The sequence below is a fragment of the Artibeus jamaicensis genome, unplaced genomic scaffold (genome assembly GCF_021234435.1).
Source record: "Artibeus jamaicensis isolate MK-2021 breed Jamaican fruit bat unplaced genomic scaffold, CSHL_Jam_final contig_426, whole genome shotgun sequence".
NCBI classification, from domain to species: Eukaryota; Metazoa; Chordata; class Mammalia; order Chiroptera; family Phyllostomidae; genus Artibeus; species Artibeus jamaicensis.
Window position 1 is genome coordinate 2,491,636 of NW_026521826.1, and position 19,023 is coordinate 2,510,658.

Sequence of the window (19,023 nt, forward strand, 5' to 3'; positions counted from 1 at the left end):
CTACAACACCAGCTGGTACAGTGATACAGACAGGTTGCTAGAAACACTCACATAGCATGGGTATGCCTGAACTAGAAGGTGTCCCTCTTCCAGAAGTAATTCCAGTTTTTGGGGGGTCCCTCCTCATACCTTTGTGTGTGTGTGTTTATTATAGCACTGATGGTGTTTCTGTTGCTTCCTAGGCTTGGCTGGAAAGGAGTCCTGCTCAATCCAATTTTAGTTTAAAAGTAAAGTCCAAACTGCATTTAAAGTTAAATTTTGCCAGAGAAAGTTTGCTTATTAACCTTGCTTAGAGAACTGGATTACCCAGACATTGACATATAAATTTCCTGAGCTTTTCACATGATAACATTCTTCTATTTGTTCCACCCAAACTTAACATGAATTAAAAGTCTACTTAATGTTAGCTTTAAGTGGATAATGTTAACATTAATAAAATTTGCACTTTATAAGGAGAAAGAATGAATGAGAAAAGACTAGAGTCTACTAGGGCACCCAGAGGCAATTTGTGGAGATGTTTTGTAATTCTCCCCATTTACCTCACAAACAGCCACTGTCCTTGTTCAGAACAACCTGCCTTGCTCTGATGACCTCGCTTTTGCAAGTCAACAGCTGAGACACATAGCAGGACACCATACTTCGACACGCACCTGCTTTCCCCAGATCATTTTTGACTACGACAACTGCTTAAGCCATCTGCTGTCATCTACATCGGTGGGTAAAAGACTGCTTAAAAGGGTAAAGGGAGTAAAGAGATGCAAAGGTATAATGGAAATTAACTCTTTTTCTTTAAAAAAAACAGTAAAATTGACAAACTTCTGTCCAAAATAATGAGAGACATAGAAAGACACACAGAAGAGAACAAGTAAAACAATATTAAAAATGAAAATGCAGACCTAATTAGAGATATGTGAAGGCTAAAAAGAAAATACAAAAATACTCTGGACAATTAACAATTTTATTTAAAAGTTAGATGAAATGGAAAAAATATTGCAACTGACTTGGGATAAAATAAGAAAATGTAATGTTTCATAAACTTTCAATGAATTGCATCAGCAATTAAAATTTTCTCATAAAATAGGAACAACTTAGTACTATGGACATTGATTTTAAGAACAATTTGCTAGTGCCAATTCTTAGCTTGGCTAGAGATATTCTTAATCTTTTTGAGAGATAATTTACCATCATGACTAATGAAAAATGGAACTTCTCTTTTCACTCTTAACTTGTCTACTTATCCATATGCACCTTTTCAAGAAGACTACTAATAATTGTGGCCTCAGCTTTAAGATAATCTTCATTTCCTCTCTCAGACTCCAGATCAACTTAAGTCACAAAACCAAGCCACTACTTTTCCCATCATGTTTCAAATCCACCTCTATCAAATTCTGCCTGAACCATGGAAACTCAGTCCTCATTGAGTGGACATCCCCTGGAAGGAATACTGTTTTCCTTCCAACTGACCCGCACAGTATACACTCTTGCCCAAGCCGTAGCAACAGCAAGCCACATCCACCAGGCTGATCCCGTACAAACTGTACAATACTTCTCCTCTCAGATCCAGAGAAGCAGCTTTTATTTTATTTTTTCTTTCATTAAAATTCCAAATTGCTTATTCCTTTAAGAAGTGTTTTTTTCAAAAAAATGTAACTGCCATATGACCCAACATTCTTTCTTCTGGGTATACATGCAAAAGAAATGAAATTGGTGCTTCCAGAAGATTTCGGCACTATCTCCTCCCTGCAGCACTGTTCACAATAGCCAAGACACAGAAACAACCTAAGTGTCCACTGATGGATGAATGGATAAAGATTTTATGATATAAGTATGCAATGGAATATTATCCAGTTTTTAAAAAGGAGATCCTGCCATTTGCAAAAATATGGGTGAAGAACATTATGCTAAGTGAAATAAGCCAAATGTAAGAAAAGAATTACATGATCTCATTTATAAGCAGAATCTAAAAATGTTAAATACATAGAAACAGAGGGTAGAATGGTGGTTACCAAAGGCAGGGAGGTGGGAAGATTGGGTGAAGCGATATGAATAAATCTAGAGATCCAATGGACAGCACGATGACTACAGTCATCAATACTGTATTGTACACTGGAAATTTGCTAGGAGAGTGGATTTTAGATGCTCTCACCACAGAAAATGGTAACTGTGTCAGGAGATGATATGTTAATTAGCTTGGCTGTGGTAATCATTTTACTATGTATAAATATCAGATCAGCATGCTATACACTTTAAATATAACCATTTTTATTTTAAAAATGATTTTCTTTCCCCCTAAACAGTTGTCCTAAAGAGCCAATAATAATGAATTCAACTAAGCTAAATATATAAAGTCTGGGGAAGTTTACTCCTATAAAAAAATATTTTCTTATGAATTACAGTTGCTGATCAGAATTATTACTATGAAGAAAGAACTTTACACATATTCAGAAATAGTAGACTCAAGGATTTCGAAAGAGCAGGGTCTTAAATATTATTACATATAAATAATATCAAAATATGTGTCTAGATAATTATTTCCTAATTTTCTTGGTACATTTAATATGAAAACATATAAGCCACATTATGAAGGACTATGAATATTTCTTCTGTCATAAAATGTTTAAAGCTACTTTACTATTCTGGATAACACATTTAATTCAATTTCTGATTTTTCCTATCTTCTCAAAATACAGACGAATTCTAAAATCAAACCTTTAGTAATCTATAAAGTGACATGTGGATTTGGAATTAAGATGTTCTTTTATAGTTATTTATTTATTTATTTTAATCTTCTTAATCTTAATTAGGTCAATACAATAGTGCTCTTCTTTACATGTTGCTACAGATTATCAAGGGAAGGGTTTAGAATGGAGACATGAAGATGCTGCAGGTATGTGATAGAACTACCGAATGGTACCAAATGATGCTGCTATTGTGTTGCTTTGTGTTTTCTTACTTTTTTCTTTCAATTTTATTTTGTATTGTTTTCAGGTATACAGCATAACGATCAGATAATCATATACTTTACATAGTGTTCCCCTTGCTATTTCCAGTACCCCAACTATAAAAAAAAGCTATTATACAAATATATGCAATGGAATATTACCCAGCCATAAAAGAGAATAGAATATTGCCATTTGTGACAGTGTGGATGACCTAGAAGCCATCATTATGCTCAGTGACATGTCAGGCAAAGAAAGATAAATACCATTCTTACTTATTTTTGAGCAAGTTATGACTTCCAATAATGGGGAAAATATCAAATTTTTCATGTTAAGGAAAAGCCATCATAACATAATAAAAATGCCTTGAAAAAAACAACATCATGCTTTGTGTAAGATAAAGAATGGTTGCTTTGCTGATTAAAAAGCCCAATATCATAATGATTATGTCCTCAGTCCAACCGATATAAGTTTGCATCCAAAAGCTCCGGCTTACCAGCTGAGCGAGCCTGGCTGTTATTGAACTTCTCTAAGATTCAGTTTTCTCATTAGTAAAATGGGGGTTTATTCATTCTTTTGTGCAACAAGTGTTTCTCAAGCACATTGTTTGTTCCAGGCACTGTTCTAGTTTTTGAGAATACAACAATGAACAATACAGAAAAATAATCCCTGCCGTTATGGGATGTATATTGCTTTGTAGAAGAGGGAATCAAACAGGAAAGGAAGAAGGAAGGAAGGGAGAAAGGAAGAAAAGAGAAAAAGACAAGAAAAACAAAAGCATATGCTTTGTCAGACAGCCTTCATTATTGCTACACTATAGAAACATAATAATAAAGCTGGGCAGGTGATGCAAAGTGGTGGCAGGAACGTGTAATTTTAAATAGGGTGGCAAGGGAAGTTTTCTCTGAGAACGTGTTATTGAGCAAACACCCAGAGACATGAGGAAGTTCCTTCCGCCGGCATCTGGAGGACAGGCTCTCTGAGCAGCTAGACTAGCAGACGCAGAGGTCTTGAGGCTAGTTCACATGGCAAATTCAGGGCACAGTGAGAGTTCAGCATGGCCAGAGAATATGAACAGGAAAAATGATAGATGATGGGGTCAGAGAGGTCATGGGGGGAAGGCAAAACAAATTCCAGAAGGCCCTATTGTAAGCTACTGTATCAGGGAGTCTGGCTTTCACTCTGAGCAAACCAGGAAAACAATGGAGGGTTTTGGACAGAGGACAGACCTGGTCAGATGTACATTTTAAGTGAATTGCCTAGCGATGGGTTGAAAATAGACTCTGAGAGACCAGAGGTAGACTCAGAAAGAACATTTAGAAGGCTGTTTCATTGGTCCAGGAGAGTGAAGGTGGTGCTTTGAACCAGAGTGATAAGAAACAATTACATTATGAATATTTTGAAGGTGAAATCAACAGGAGTTGTAACTGGATTAGATGTGGAAAGGGAGAAAAAGAGATTCAAGGGTGACTTCATATTGGGGGCCTGAAGCCCTGAAAGGATGGATTTCCCTTTTCTGAGGAGGAAGAGGCTATGAGAGGAACTGCTTTTAGAGAGAACACAGGAAGTTCAGCTTTGGGTATGTTGAGTCTGAGACGCCCTTCATGATCTAAATGAAGATATCCAGTAAGTAGTTGGATATGAGTGTAGAGTAAGAAGGAGAACTCACAGCTGAAACTAAAATTTAGGAGTCATCAAAGGGTATATGATACCAAATGCCAGGAAACTGCGTGTATCACCAAGTAACTGAGGTCTAGGCCCTGGCTTACCCCAACTTAGAGAGGTCAGAAGGTGAAGAAAATGGGCTGCAGCATATTAGCCAGGTCATTAACTAGAAAGGCAGACTGAGAATGAATGGCCAGTGAAAGAATGAAAACCAAGACAGTACAGATCCTGGAGGCCAAGTGAGTCCAGTGTTTCAAGGAACAGAGTGGTTAACAGTCTCCTGCAGGTGGAGTGAGATGGCAACTGAGAGGTGACTGTCGGAGTACCACTCAAATGTCACTCAAGGAGCAGCAGGATGGAAACCCAGCTGGGACAGACAGCTCCAAGAAAGAACGGAGGAGAGGTGCTGGAGGCAGCTGGTCCAGGCAACTTTTGCAAGGGCAGTAAATAAAGGAGAATAGAGCCAAGAAAGGTTCTGCTTAATTGTTTGGTTTGGTTTGTAAATGGAAAAAAAATCAATGGCATGTTGAGATCTCCATGTAATTCTTGTTAGGTTCTTTGTAAGCTGGTGGGAATGATCCTGTTTGAGAGAATTAATAATTACCCTTATTGGCCTTTTAAACAGTAAACCCTGACCTGGCTAACATGAACATTGCTCCAGCCAATTTTCTTCACTCTGGCATGAGCACACTTGCTCCCACCTCTGAATTCTGTTTATGCTGTTTCCCCTGGCAAGAATGTTGTTCCTCCCCCTTTTAACAGGTCCAAATTCTACCCATATGTTAAGTTTCAGCTCACGTTCTACTTCCGCCAGAAGGCTTTCCTAACTCTTATAATCTAGATGAATTGCTTCCTTTATTTTACTTTTATAACACTCAATATTTCTAAAACACCTATCAGCTATCTCTGTGTACAAAGGAGTGAGCTAGATTTGGAAGGTGAGTTCAGTAAGAAGCACTGTGCCCGTACTCAAGAAGCTAATAAACTTGTTCTCTGTTGTGCATTATAATTTTTGTACATATCTTTTCCCCCTAATTACCTTGTAAATCTTGCATGCAGGCAAGAGTCAATGTTTTCATCCTCTCAATGTTTAGCACAAGGAGAGAGCTATCAGTATGATAATATTATTTAAATTATTTAAAATATGACTTCCCAATAATATAAAATAATTACCCTCCCAAACCTTTGCCTAACAGTTTATTCCTTCAAGCATTTTTATTACAGTTATTCTAAGTCTTTCTAAAAGACAATACACATTTACCTGCTGTGTTTTATAAAGGTTCTTAGAGATGATGTTTTCAAAACTGATTCTATCTCCTTGTGGAAGGCCAAACTGAGTATCTTCATTCAGAATTTTGATAAAGCTGAACATAGAGCACATTGTCCATTTGCTAGAATAACGTTCTTAAGATTCAGGTTTATATGTAGGAAAAGAATCCAATAAGCAGTTCTGTGGGGAGATTGGAAACAGTGCTCAAAAAAAATATCAAGGCAAATGAAGAGACAAGGGGCATTGTCTTAGCTGAGATTTCCACAATTCCCAGTGCTCTCCTGATGACTCTGAGTAAGCCCGGGGGACTACTAATGAGGTAGGAAATATGAATATGCATGAGCTGGAATCACACCAAGAAGCTGATAAAGGGTATTGTTTTCTCGCCTAGGTCTGCCTGGTACAAAAAAAAGTGGAAAGATCCAGTGAGTGTATGGTTGGTAAGTGTGCAGCAGATTTTCTCCTGAGCTTATTGGAAACACAAAACTTTATTAAATAAAAACAGCAATAATGGAAGATACATGTTGAGTCCCTTATAATAGCCAGTTAAAAAGAGTGAGGAGTAGGAAAACTTAGGTAAAAATTAGATTAGCAGGTGGGCAAATGAAAGCTGAAGGAGGAAAAGAAGGAAGGAAGGAAGGAGGGAGCAATAAGAGAAAAAAAGAAGGAAGACGGAGAGGAAGAACTAACTGCCCAGGGACAGGAGTGAGGCAGGAGGAAGAAGAGGAAATAAAAGGCCAGAAAGGAAAAGGAAGTTAGCAGGGAGAAAGACATCAGATATTTTAAGATTTTTTTCTTGAAGGTCATGCCCTAGTTTTCACTGTGAATTAAAGATTCAGGAAACAAACCTTCCTGTCGCATGTGTGTTATTCTTGTTATGTTCCTTATAAGCGCTTCTTGCTTATTAAGATAAGAATATCTGCAAAAAAAGAGGGTTGCACCTGAAGGCTGGGGCCCTTTCCTTGGGGGAGATACATGTCTGTTATACCTGAAAAAGGAAGTGAGCGAGAGAGCCTTGGTCTTGCTCAAGAAGCACTCAAGTCATACAAGAGACAGTCTTAATAAAAGGTTTACATACATTAATATGATTTAACATAACATTATGTATTCTGTCATTTGAAGCTTAATATATCATCATTTCATAATCGATGGCTTCTTTGAGTTGAAACATAGAAGTACAAGGTGGGGCAAAGGTAAGTTTACAGTTGTGAGTATGCAAAACAGTTTATTCTTGTATTATCAGTTATTAATTATTATATTATTTTTCTTTTTAAAAAGATTTTACTTATTTTTTTTAGAGAGGGGGAGGGAGAAAGAAAGGAAGAGAAACATCAGTTTGTGGTTACCTCTTGAGTGCCCTCCACTGGGAACCTGGCCTGCAACCCAGCCATGGGCCCTGACTAAGGAGTGGAACCAGTGACCCTTTGGTTCACAGGCCAGCACCCAATCCACTGAGCCACACCAGCCAGGACTTATTGTATTATTTTTCATATGAACAACTGTAAACCTACTTTTGCCCCACCCTGTATGTAGTTTTCTATAGTGGACTTCAGATAAAAGTAGAATGCCAAGTCCAAAGCCGGGACAGATAAAAACCAAGAGCAAGTTGTCCTGGTAGGGAAGGCGGAACACAGTCACATCTGGGGAAGGGCTGTCAGGGGAACAGAACATTCAGGAAGATGCCAAAGAAATAGCCTGAGGCACACCTAGAAGCCAGGCTGGGGGCTTCATTGCTGCTTACCATTTAGGTTTTCTAAGTCTTGGGTTGTCTTAAGGGATGCTTTCTGTAATTATTAGAAGACCATTCCCCCAAAGTATGCACCGTGACTCTTCAAAGGTTTCCTTTCTTGATTTCCAGCCAAGGGAATCTACAATGATATTTACTAATTCTCATTAACCTTAATATGTCTAACGATCTTTGTTAGAAAACTTAATTCCTCAAATCATAATAGTTTATATACACTGGACCTTTGAATAAAAAAACATGATTTGAACTTCATGGATCTACCTATATGTGGACTGTTTTCTATCCACAGTGGGGTCCTCAGATGTGGAGGCTGACTGTAGACATTGTTCTACGCCATTTTATATAAGGGACTTGTGCACCTATGGAGTTTGTGATCTGCAAAGGGCCTGGAACCAAGTCCGTGCAGATACCAAGGGACAACCAAGTTTTGGCAGAGTCAAAAGTTATATGTGAGTTTTCAGCTGCATGGGTTGGGGTGGCAGGTGGTGGGGGGGGTTGTCAGGCCCTCCCCACAGTGTTCAAGGATCAACTATGTAGATTGCCCACAGTAATATCTTAAAGAACCTTGGGTTCTATTTTTTTTAAGTACTTCTGATTTTCAAATTGTAGTTATTAGAATTTTTGTGAAAGTTTTATTAAGGTAGGATTTATATACAGTAAAGTTTACTCTTTATAATTAATGCATAGTTCTATGAATTTTGACAAAGGTATATATATGACTATATAATCACCACTGCAGAAAGAGAATATTTTCTTCACCTGAGAAAGTTGCCTTCTGCCCCTTTGTGACCAGTACTCCCCACCCACCTCCAGTCCCAACTGAGGGTTAGTTACTCCTCTGATTTTTACCCCTTAATTTGGACTTTTCCAGAATGTTGAATAAATGGTATTATAGGGTTTTTATTCTTTTTGATATAACTTTTTTTACTTAACATATTGCTTTGAGATTCCTCCACGTTTCATGGATGTATTAATAATTTGGTTCTTTTATTGCCATGTGGTAAAAGAGTATCTCATTGTGCAGGTGTTTGGACAGCAGTTTATCCATTTACAGTTGCTAGATGGTTCGACCGTTTCCAGTTTTGGGTGACTATGAATAAAGCTGCTATGAACATCTCATGCAGGTCTTTATAAACACATATGTTTTCATTTCTCCTGGATAAATACCTAGTAGTAAGATTGTTGGTATGTATGATGTTATGAGTTGAAATGTACTCCCCAAAACAGATAGGTTGAAGTCTTCAACACCCCCCCAGTCCTTAAGAATATAATCTGATATGGAAATAAAGTCATTGCAGATATAATTATTTATGAGGTCATACTAGAGTAGGGTGGTGTCCTTATAAGAAGGGGGAAGAGACACAAAAACAGAGACATGTGGAAAGAATACAGCCATGCGACAACAGAGGCAGAGACTGGAGTGACACATCCATAAGCCGAGGAATGCCAGGGACTACTGGCAATACACCTATTTCTGGACTTTCTATTCTTTCCCATGTGTTTATCTATCTATCCTTTCAGCAACACCACACTGTATTATTTTTTTTGCTTTATGTAATACAGTTATACCCCCGATGCATAGGGAATATATTCCAAGAACCCCAATGGATGCCTGAAACTTTGGATAGTACCATATGAATAGGAAAGTACCATACATAGTACCATATGTATGGGAAAACCCATGTACACAATATATACATACATTTTTCAAGGAAGCAGCTTATGCCTCCTCTTCAGCACGTCTGAATTGCCAGCATTACCACTCTGGCACTTTAGGGCCATTGTCCAGTAAAATAACTGTGACTCGAACACAAGCACTTTGACACTGTGACAGTAGATCTGATGACCAAGATGCATACTAAGACCTAATGCGTGCAGAGCACCCACAATTTGGAGAAGCTGGACAAAGGGATGTTTCCCACCCTGTGTGAGGCAGAGCAGGACACTGGGAGATTTCATCACACTCCTATGAATTGTTTATTTCTGGAACTTTCCATTTAATATTTTCAGACTGCAGTTGACCAAGGGTAACTGAAAGCACGGAAAGCCGAACTGCACAGAAGGCAGGGACAGCTGCCTTACATGCAGGCACTGTGGGTCATTCCACTTCGTTCTTCAGAATGGCTTTAGTTATGCCAGGTCTTCTGCTTTCCCATACATATTTTAGAATCAACATGCCAATGTTTTTCAAAAAATTGTCGGAATTTTAATTGAGATTGTCTCAAATCTATAGATAAATTTGGAGAGAACTGACATCTTAATATTCAGCCTTCTAAAGCATAAGCATGCTATATCTTTCTATTTATTCTTTAAAAATTTCTCCCACCAGTTTTATACTTTTTGGCGTACAAACCTTGCAAATATTTTATTACAGTTATCCATGCATATTTCATGGTTTTGATGCTATTGTAAAGGATAAATTTTTAAATTTTAATTTCCAATTATTTATTTTAATATATAGAAATACATTTGATTTCCATAGGTTGAGACCTTACATCCAATGAACTTGATAAATTCTCATGCTACTTCTAGTAGTTCATTTTGAGAATCCTTTGGGATTTTTTAATAGAGATAATCATGTCTTTTTAATAAAGAGAGTTTTATTTCTTAAGTTCCCTCTTTTTTTAATTTGGCATTCCTTTCAGAGGACTCCAGAAAAACAGCAAAGCTTATAGCAAATGAGAAGCATCGGATTCAGTATTTATGTGCTTACAAAACCCCCATTAAGCTGCTGCTTATCATAAATAGATTCATTTAAAAATTCGCTGCTAAACTGTGCCTGTGTCACCTGTGTTCTGTGGCTGATCCTGCTGCAGACCATGCGGTTCTAAACTTCTAGGTGTCCAAACGGCAATGTTCACTTCGGATGAAATATTTCCTGTTGCGGGCCACTTTTTAAAACGTACACAAAATGGAACCTTTTATGGCTGGACATGAACCAAATGCCACAGGGCAAGGGAAAATTAAAGCAAGACATTTGATTAAAGAGGTAAGACCAGGGAATTAAAGAATGTAAAAGACAAAAAGGAAGCGAACACTTAGCTTAGTTAGCCTGGAAATCTATTAAAGGAAACAGGATACGTGGCCTTAAGAACTCCTCTAGATTCCCAGACTAGAAGCACATGTCTACTGAGACTGAGGAAGGGAGGAAGAAGAATAAACAAGACTTGAAACAGAAGGACTGAGATTCTTTGAGGCTCTCCCAGCCAGTGCAGGGTGGAACCAGCCCTGGTCCACAGCCTGCTCATTAGCCAGTGGGAGCAGAACACAGCACGTGGAAAGCAAATAAACAGGGGAAGGAAAATTCTGCAGGGTGGAAAAGACCCTTAGAAATATCTTGCAGTTAGAATATGTGTCAAAACAATGCAAGCAATAAAATATATTTGACCCCCACCTAGTTTCTCTTTAAGCTCATGATGTAACACATCTTAAATAATGGAGAAATGACCCCCATACCAACAAAATTTTTCCATGGTCTTTCCACAAAGTAATATACCTGTTATTTTTAATCTTGGTTGTTCCATCAACACTTCAACGAAGTCTGTCTTTCAGCATTCATTCAGTGAGCATTTGTACATCCACCCTGGGGCCAGGCAGTATTTTAGGATCTAAGACTATGGAGATTATAATAGAGTTCCCTGCCTCAGCAAGGTAACAGCCCAGTGGAGGAGACAGACAATGAAGCAAACAGTTATGGCCTCATGAAACACTGTGGTGGACAAACAGCCAGGAGCCAGGATGAGGGATTCTTCACCCAGGCTGGAGACGAGAGTCAGAGAGAACTTCCTGGAGGAAACTGCAACTAAGAAGTCTGTTAAAGGGTCTGTACATTGGAAATCCTTTTATCAGCTATTGGTTCAGACAGATGGGCAATTAATCAGAGCGGTAAATTATGTAAAAATAACAGATACCTGAAATACTTAATTTAAACAGTAACATATGTTGAGCATTTGTGCACCAATTTACTTGATTATAGGACCAAGGTTTTCTTTTAAGCGTAAGCCTTGTACCTGGAGTTCCCTTATTTCCTTTCCTATATAGATCACACCCATAACCCATTAACTATTCAATCTCCAGTTTCTTTAAATGGGAGCCAGAATGTGGAGAAAATTGTAGAACAATATGAGTAGAGAATCCTTCTTGATTTTTAGTACTTTATTTGTCTTATATAGTTTTCTTGCCAATGCCTAATTTGACAGCATTTGTCTTAAAATGCCCATTTTCATGCTTTTCCAAGCATTTGATTTTCATTGTAATGACCTTCTTTCCTTTGGCACTCAAATTTTGTTGACTCATTTAATGCTTAATTATTTTACAGTATCACAATAACAACTAGTGTAAACAAGTTTGAAGAAAACACATCTTATTTTTAGTTATCCAACAACTCGGTCAGTAAAAGCAAAAGTATGTAAGAGTAGCCATCAGCTGCAAGGATCTAGCATACCCTGGGACTTGCCCTGCACACCTCACAGGGAGAGTTTACAGTGACAGTTAATCCAGGAGGAAGCTAAGGGGAGGTCTCTTAAAAGGACATCCACTACAGCAAGGGCACAGACCCTCCAAGGAGAGTGAGCAGCACAGGGATATGGAGACGGCACAAACGCACAATTATGGAGGCAGAGGATGAGTTTAGACTTCACGCTAAATAGGTCATAGTTAGACTTTGCATTTTAAAGACATATAAAACAGTCCATTTTGCCTTAATTTTCTATTGTTTAACAAAGATGTCAAACTCATCTTTCTTAACATACTTGAATGAATTTGCCAACATCAGTTACAGGGCGCTCTTCTGAACAATGGAGCATTGTAAAACATCAGTTGTCTGTGTCATCAGCTTCCATGGTACATTCCCTCAAACAGTTCCCAGCAAACATAAAACAATGTGAGCAGGTGAGGTTGGGGCCCAACTCAGAAAACACACGCAGGGCAATTAAAGAACCACTGGAAGCTCTGAATGAGACCTATTAACAATGTAAACAATCTAATGGCCCAAAGAACAATAAATAAAACCATGAAGCTCTTCAGAAGATGTGAGAAATGTAGAAGGTATTCCAGCATCGGGTGGAAAGGCGGGGGGAGGAGTGGCAGAGCCAGTTCCCACAGGGCCACAGTTTTGTTTGGCCCGAGTTATCTCAAAGTGCAAAGAACTTGGGAGTCAGTTCCCAAGGAGCTTGAAGGTCCCCGAGGAGCTTTCCATATTTGGGTACCTCAAGTTTCACTAGGACAAATGTAGTAAATTAACTCAAGCAGCTGACAAATGTAGGGGAAATATAGGCAGTGGAGCTGTTAAATCAATAACACAGAGGTCTTATAAACCAAAACACATAATAAAGTTTATTTATCTTGATCAGTGAGTATTCAAAAGGAAGAAACCCTTGTACTTCTGGTGGCCCATTGACCTAGTTGTATTTCAACAATTCTATTGATCAGAATGTCGTGTGTGTGTGTGTGTGTGTGTGTGTGTGTGTGTGTAAGAGAAAGAGATAGACAGACAGACACAGAGGAACAGAGAGACACAGAGAGAAGATCCCATCCAGCCCTCTCAGTTTTTCAACTCGGTGCTAAATGTCTGCCCTGTCTCAGGGTCATCCTTCATTCCTTCTTCTTTGACCTTCCAGCAAAGCCTCATCTAGTCCTTACACGCCTTCCCAGGACAATGAGCAGAGCTGGCCCCTACTCTGTCATTGCTCCTGCCAGGGTCTGACAGTCATGAATGTGACTTTTCTGGCAGCCCTGCAGGGAGCTTATAAGAACAGGCAAACAGGAGGGACCGACCCTGCTTTGCAGCTGTGACATGACGAGCCAAAATAGGCATTAACGTCGCATGAAAGAGAAACAGGCATAAGGGACAGAAAGAATTTGTCTCATATTAGAACTGAGCTGTGGTTTACAATCCAGATCACATTTCTTGGTCATTTTTATGGTGAAATTTGAGTGGTTTTAGAATCTAGTGCTATTGCTTAGAACAAGAAAAACATGGCACAAAGAAATAATTGAGTTAAATAAATATTCAGGAGTGCTCCAGCCCAGACCCACTCAGTTTCATACTACAAGCAAAACTGTCCAACCCTGCACGCAGCTGCTCATGGATAAATGAACAGCTAATTTCAACAGGGCTGCTGAATAATCAAGGCTAGAAAGGAGACATCCTAATGGAATCTGATCTCTTGCCTACCTCATTAGAAAACCTACGGCTGTACATCAAAGCCAAGCACGTCCTTCCTCCTCCTTCATTAGGGCCAGAGGGAGGCTGGGACTCTGGGTGCCCCCAAAGTCCTCTTGGGACTCTTTTAAAATAGTGGTTGTTTTGAAGCTGCCAAAGCAGAAGAGAAGAAAAAAGCCATCTCCTGTTATGGTGATGATTTTATTTAAATTTCTGAGGGCTGGTCACTGCTGGCCACTGCTGGCCACTGCCAGTCCCTGACTGGCCTTGTGTTTACACAAGACCTTTCTTGTGGCATGAATCAACTGAGATCCCCTCCTGTCTCCTCTGTCTCCAGCATACAATTTATTAGTGGAACAATAAAAACAATACTGTTTTATATTTGAATGACAATTTATAATTTTCCATTCAACTTGTACCATACAATTGTCCAAGAGTTGAAGATCTTGGAAGTTAGATGCAAAAGAGCATATTTTCCCCTACCGCTTCTGCTTTTTGGTTCCTCATTTGGGGTAACAGTGTTCATAGGAACTAACTTTCATGGAAAGATTGTGGCATTCGATGTGGACTGTTCTGTAGCTTTAGGTGTCGTATAAGCCTCCCTGTACCTCAGTGCAGCTCTTGGGCCATGCATAAAAAGCACCACTGAGGACGTGGTCAACAGCCCCCAAACTAGTTTCCGGTCTGCCCCCATCTGAGCCGTCTGTACCTCACTCCACCTCCTGTCCATCACGTATAAACCCTGCGGGTGGGCGTGGGAAAGAACACACCAGTTCGCCTGCTTCCTCCCATGTCTCAATTACCACCAGGGCAATTTAGGCAAATCATCATGGCTCCAACAGCGTAGTCTAAATTGTGGTCATATGATTAAAAAGGAAGTTTCTGAAATGAGTGGTTATTAATTCTTAATGTACTGCAGTCTGGTTCTATCAAAACATACTTCTCTCACAGTCCAAAATTTCCTACTTCCCCTATATATTTAATGTTAATTAAGAATATTATAATTAGAATGACTTCAGAAACTGACCATGCTGCTAAGCAGTCAGGAAAGACATGCAGAATCTAAAGGAGATTCTGCAGATATATGCAGATATCCAAATATCTGTTTGAAGTAGCAGTTCTGTGAGGTGGAAAGGTTGTAAAGGAGAATTCAGAGGAGAAACAAACATTTAACATATTGGTTGAATGCAGTGATGTTCTGGAGCAAAGATAGGGAATAAATTTGGGTTTTGGAGGGAAGTTAACGTGATATAATTTGCCCTGATCAGAAGATACATTTGAGATTAATTAGAAAAAATTAGCATGAATTCAGGGGCCCTGGGTATCCAGAGTCCCCTGTTAGCATAATCTGTTAATTAAAAAGTCTCAAACATTATTAGTCATTAGGGAAATGCAAATTAAAGTAGGTGTGAGATACCACTTCACACCTACTAGGGATTACTAAATTTTTTTTTTAATGGAAGAAAACAAATGTAGGTAAGAATGTGCAGAAATTAAAACCCTCATACACTGTTAATGGGGGTGAAAAAATGGTTCAGGTACTGTGAAAACAGTTTGCCAGTTCCTCAGAAAGCTGAACGTAGAATTACCATGTAACCCAGCAATGCCAGGTACGTACAGATGCTCACACAAACCCATGTATGGGCATGTTCATAGCAGCATTACTCACAATATCAAAAAGTTAGAAATCCCAAATGTCTGTCAATGGATGAATGTAGTACATGCATACAATAAAATATTATTCAACCCTGAAAAGGAATAAACTATTGCTACACATTATACAATGGACAGACCTTAAAAACATTATTTTTAAGAGAAAGAAGCTAGATATGAACGTTTATTTATTGTATGTTTCCATCTATATGAAATATCCAGGACAGGCAGCTCCGCAGGAATAAAAAGCAGGTTTGTGGTTACCTAGAGCTGGGGGCAGTGAACGACAGGCAGCCACTGTTCGGTGGGTGCGAGCTTTAGTTTGGGACAATGGAAATATTCTAGAACTAAATAAAGCGGCGAGTGTACAACACTGCGAATGCACTAAAAGCCATCAAATCTTTTTATTTTAAAATGCATAATTGTATGTTCCATAATTTTTTAAAGGCTCAGTAAGGCCGTCTACTGGTGAAAAAAATTATACCAGATGTCTACAGCCCCTTGTTTCCCACCCAGGCCGGTCTCCGGCTTACATGCCCCTCTGTCTCACAGAAGGTCTCTGGCACTTGCGTGGAAATCCCACTTCCTTAGCACAGCTTACCCAAATATACCAGGAGAGAAAAATGAAATTAATGTGGGATACTGTTACTGGTTCCCTGGTGGATATGTTTATTTTAACTCTAGCCAGCTTAGAACTAAATCTGAAGATGATTAAGTAAATGCAGTTCATAGTATTCATACTTTTTGTGATATATATATATATATAGTTTGTCTTATATTTGAAATGTTTATATTGTCTAAATTAATAATTGATATGGATAATTGATTCAGACTCATGATCATTAAGTTGACAAAGTAAAACATAGTTTGTAAACAGTACTGAAAAATTAAGGAGAATTTAGCAATATATATAAGCTAATATGTGTAATTTATACAGTATCATATTATATATTAGATTCATAGTAAGTTTTGGTGTTAGAGAGACAATTGAAGGACTTGAAAATAAAGCTCATACATAAACTACATACATGTACATATATTGAAAATGTTTAAAGGTGCTTAGGTTTTAAATGGGACCAAAGATTAATCAAAGAGCTTTCAAAGTGATTTTTAAAAATGTACTGGCATTATATAGAGCAAAATAAAATTTATAAATTAGGGGAAAATATGACTTTTAATATTTTTAAAAATCAAGTATTAATGTTAAAAAACACACAAGTCACGGAAGTGTGAACAAGCTTTCAGTCTAAACTAATGAAAATACATGTATGCGCCTTAGGTCACACGAGTGAACAGCATGTGTCGCGGTAAATCTCTCTAAGGGAGCTTTGTCTCCTTCCACAGGATGCTGTGCATGGATAGGGGTTTCCTCGGCTGCCGAATTTCCTATCCTCTGTACCTCAACCTCAGTGTGATAATCAAGATTAAAAGAAAGTATGCAAAATGTAATTCTCTTGTTCGCTTCAGCAGTTTGTATTAAACACTTTATGCCCTGTACCCAGTGTTAAAACTTGGTTGTTAGTTCAATGTACCCTCACTTGCCCCTTAGGGTTAAAACCCACAATGGAAATAGACTTGCAGAAAAATATCTGAATGCGTGATTGAACGTGATAATCAGCAGCAAAATATACTATGGCCTACGGAAACCCACTGCTCCCAAAGGATCCCTGCAAATAAGAGACAAAGCAATGTGCCTGGTAGAGCTGGATTTTACATATACATTTTACTCAGTTCTCATTTTCAAAATCATGATTTGTAATGAACTCTCTTTAAGAGTGGTCAATTCTCAGTATTGAAAGCATTTCAGCAAAGGGTCTTCAAATGCTATTGTTTGAAATTCCATGAATTATAATGGGATCTAGTCTGTTTGAAATGGTTTACAGAATGGATTTTTATCATTATTTTACATTTGTTGAGAGCTAACAAAACAATGAACACAAGCAAACAGATTTGCAATCTCAACTATGCCTCTGTTATTATCGTGTAGATCATTATAAAAACCATTCTATTTAAATTGATGTATACATGTCTTTTATTTTCTGAAGAGTTTGCAATTACCTTGCATGTTTTTCTTTATTTCCTTCTCACACACGAATCTCCATGTTTCTCCCCTGAGTTTCACCTAAACACCATTCTAGCACCTCATCAACAAGTCTCCTCTTCCAAGTTTCCTCTCCCAGGATTTCTTTTCTGAACCTCTACCATAACATTTTACACCTAACACCCGCTAAAAAAGTACCTAACTGCCACTTCTAAGTTTTTGTTCATGGCTTTTCTGGGATAAACTTGTCTTTTATATTAGATTAACTGTTTAGATGAAAGAGATGTTTAAATTTCATGGCAGGACTATTAGAATTAATCTTTATTTATTTATTTATTTATTTATTACTTTTGTAATCCTTACACAAGGATATGTTTATTGATTTTCGAGAGAGAGGAAGGGAGAGAGAGAGAGGAACATCAACCGGTTGCCTCCCACAGGTCCCCTGACTGAGGATCAAACCCACAACTTTTGGTGTATGGTATGACTCTCCAACCAGCAGAGTCAACCGGCCAGGGCTCGAATCAATCTACCTTGAGACATAGATTCCTTTTCTAGATTATGGCCAGGATTCCTCAGGAACAGGTTGAAATGTTGGCTATGAACGGGTTAAAATATAACTATCATATTTTCACTATGATCAAAATAATCCCTGGTTGATTGAAAAGGAGACTACCAGCATGCCCTTCAACCCCGGCCTGCACTTTAAGGAAATTCCCAGGGGAGAGCGCGCACTGCTGAAAGGCAGTTCCATCTTCCCTCCTCCTCTAACCTCCCTGCCCTCCTCATCCCCCCCATGCCAATGATGCCACCAACAGTCCTGACGGTTCCTTTTTTCTAGTGCACTGCATGACTCTTGACCCTCTGAGAACACGCCATGCTGCAGGACTAGCTACATAGCTCATGAGGCCCAATGCAAAATGAAAATGTGTGGCCCTTGTAAGAAAAACTGAGCATTTCAAGATGGTGACCACATAGCACTGAGCCCAGTGCAGGGCCCTTCTAAGTTCAGGTCCCTGTGTCCAGGAAAAAAAGTCCAAACTCCTGACCGTCAGAATCAAAATCTCCTCCCACAGGATTCAGAAATCTGCATAGAAAAAGTATTATGTAGAGGATATCCAAAAGTAACTTTTCCCTAGGGAATGGGCGTGAAGAAAGACCAGGAAAGAGAAGATAAGAATGATGTGAGATAGGGAAGCAGGAACACAGGTCAGAGCAGAGGGATTGAGAGGCTGACCTGCAGATGACAGAGAAGACAGGGTCCAGGACAAAAAGTGCTAGGGAGGAAAGGGCTTCATAGGTTAGCTGGAGGCCTATATAGGAATAAACAACCTATGTAAAATCGTACAGCTAGTTAAAAGCATCTCATTGAATGGAGGTCCCGTTCAGGAGATCATGGCTAATTTACATAGGTCTTTCATTGTGAAACTGACAAACAGAAAGAGAACCTTCCGGTAATACTTTGAGACAACCTGTACATATACTACAGAGGGACTCCTGGTTTTCAAATAATAATGCAAGAAGGTATAGATGATGTTAGAATTA

General features: G+C 38.6%; 1 protein-coding gene and 1 long non-coding RNA gene across 3 annotated transcripts in view; one reads left to right on the top strand and one right to left on the bottom strand.

Annotated features, from left to right (window-relative positions):
* FAM107B (family with sequence similarity 107 member B) overlaps positions 1-19,023 on the bottom strand; it is a 205,631-nt gene that overhangs the window by 89,465 nt on the left and 97,143 nt on the right. The window lies entirely within an intron of this gene.
* LOC128627513 (uncharacterized) lies at positions 451-17,407 on the top strand. Of its 2 annotated transcripts, none has more exons than XR_008391713.1 (6): positions 451-714; positions 2,805-2,887; positions 6,266-6,314; positions 7,911-8,070; positions 8,646-8,745; positions 16,782-17,407. It is a non-coding gene; the product is annotated as an uncharacterized LOC128627513 (long non-coding RNA). The 2 variants fall into 2 exon arrangements; XR_008391712.1 differs by having other exon boundaries at positions 454-714; positions 2,843-2,887.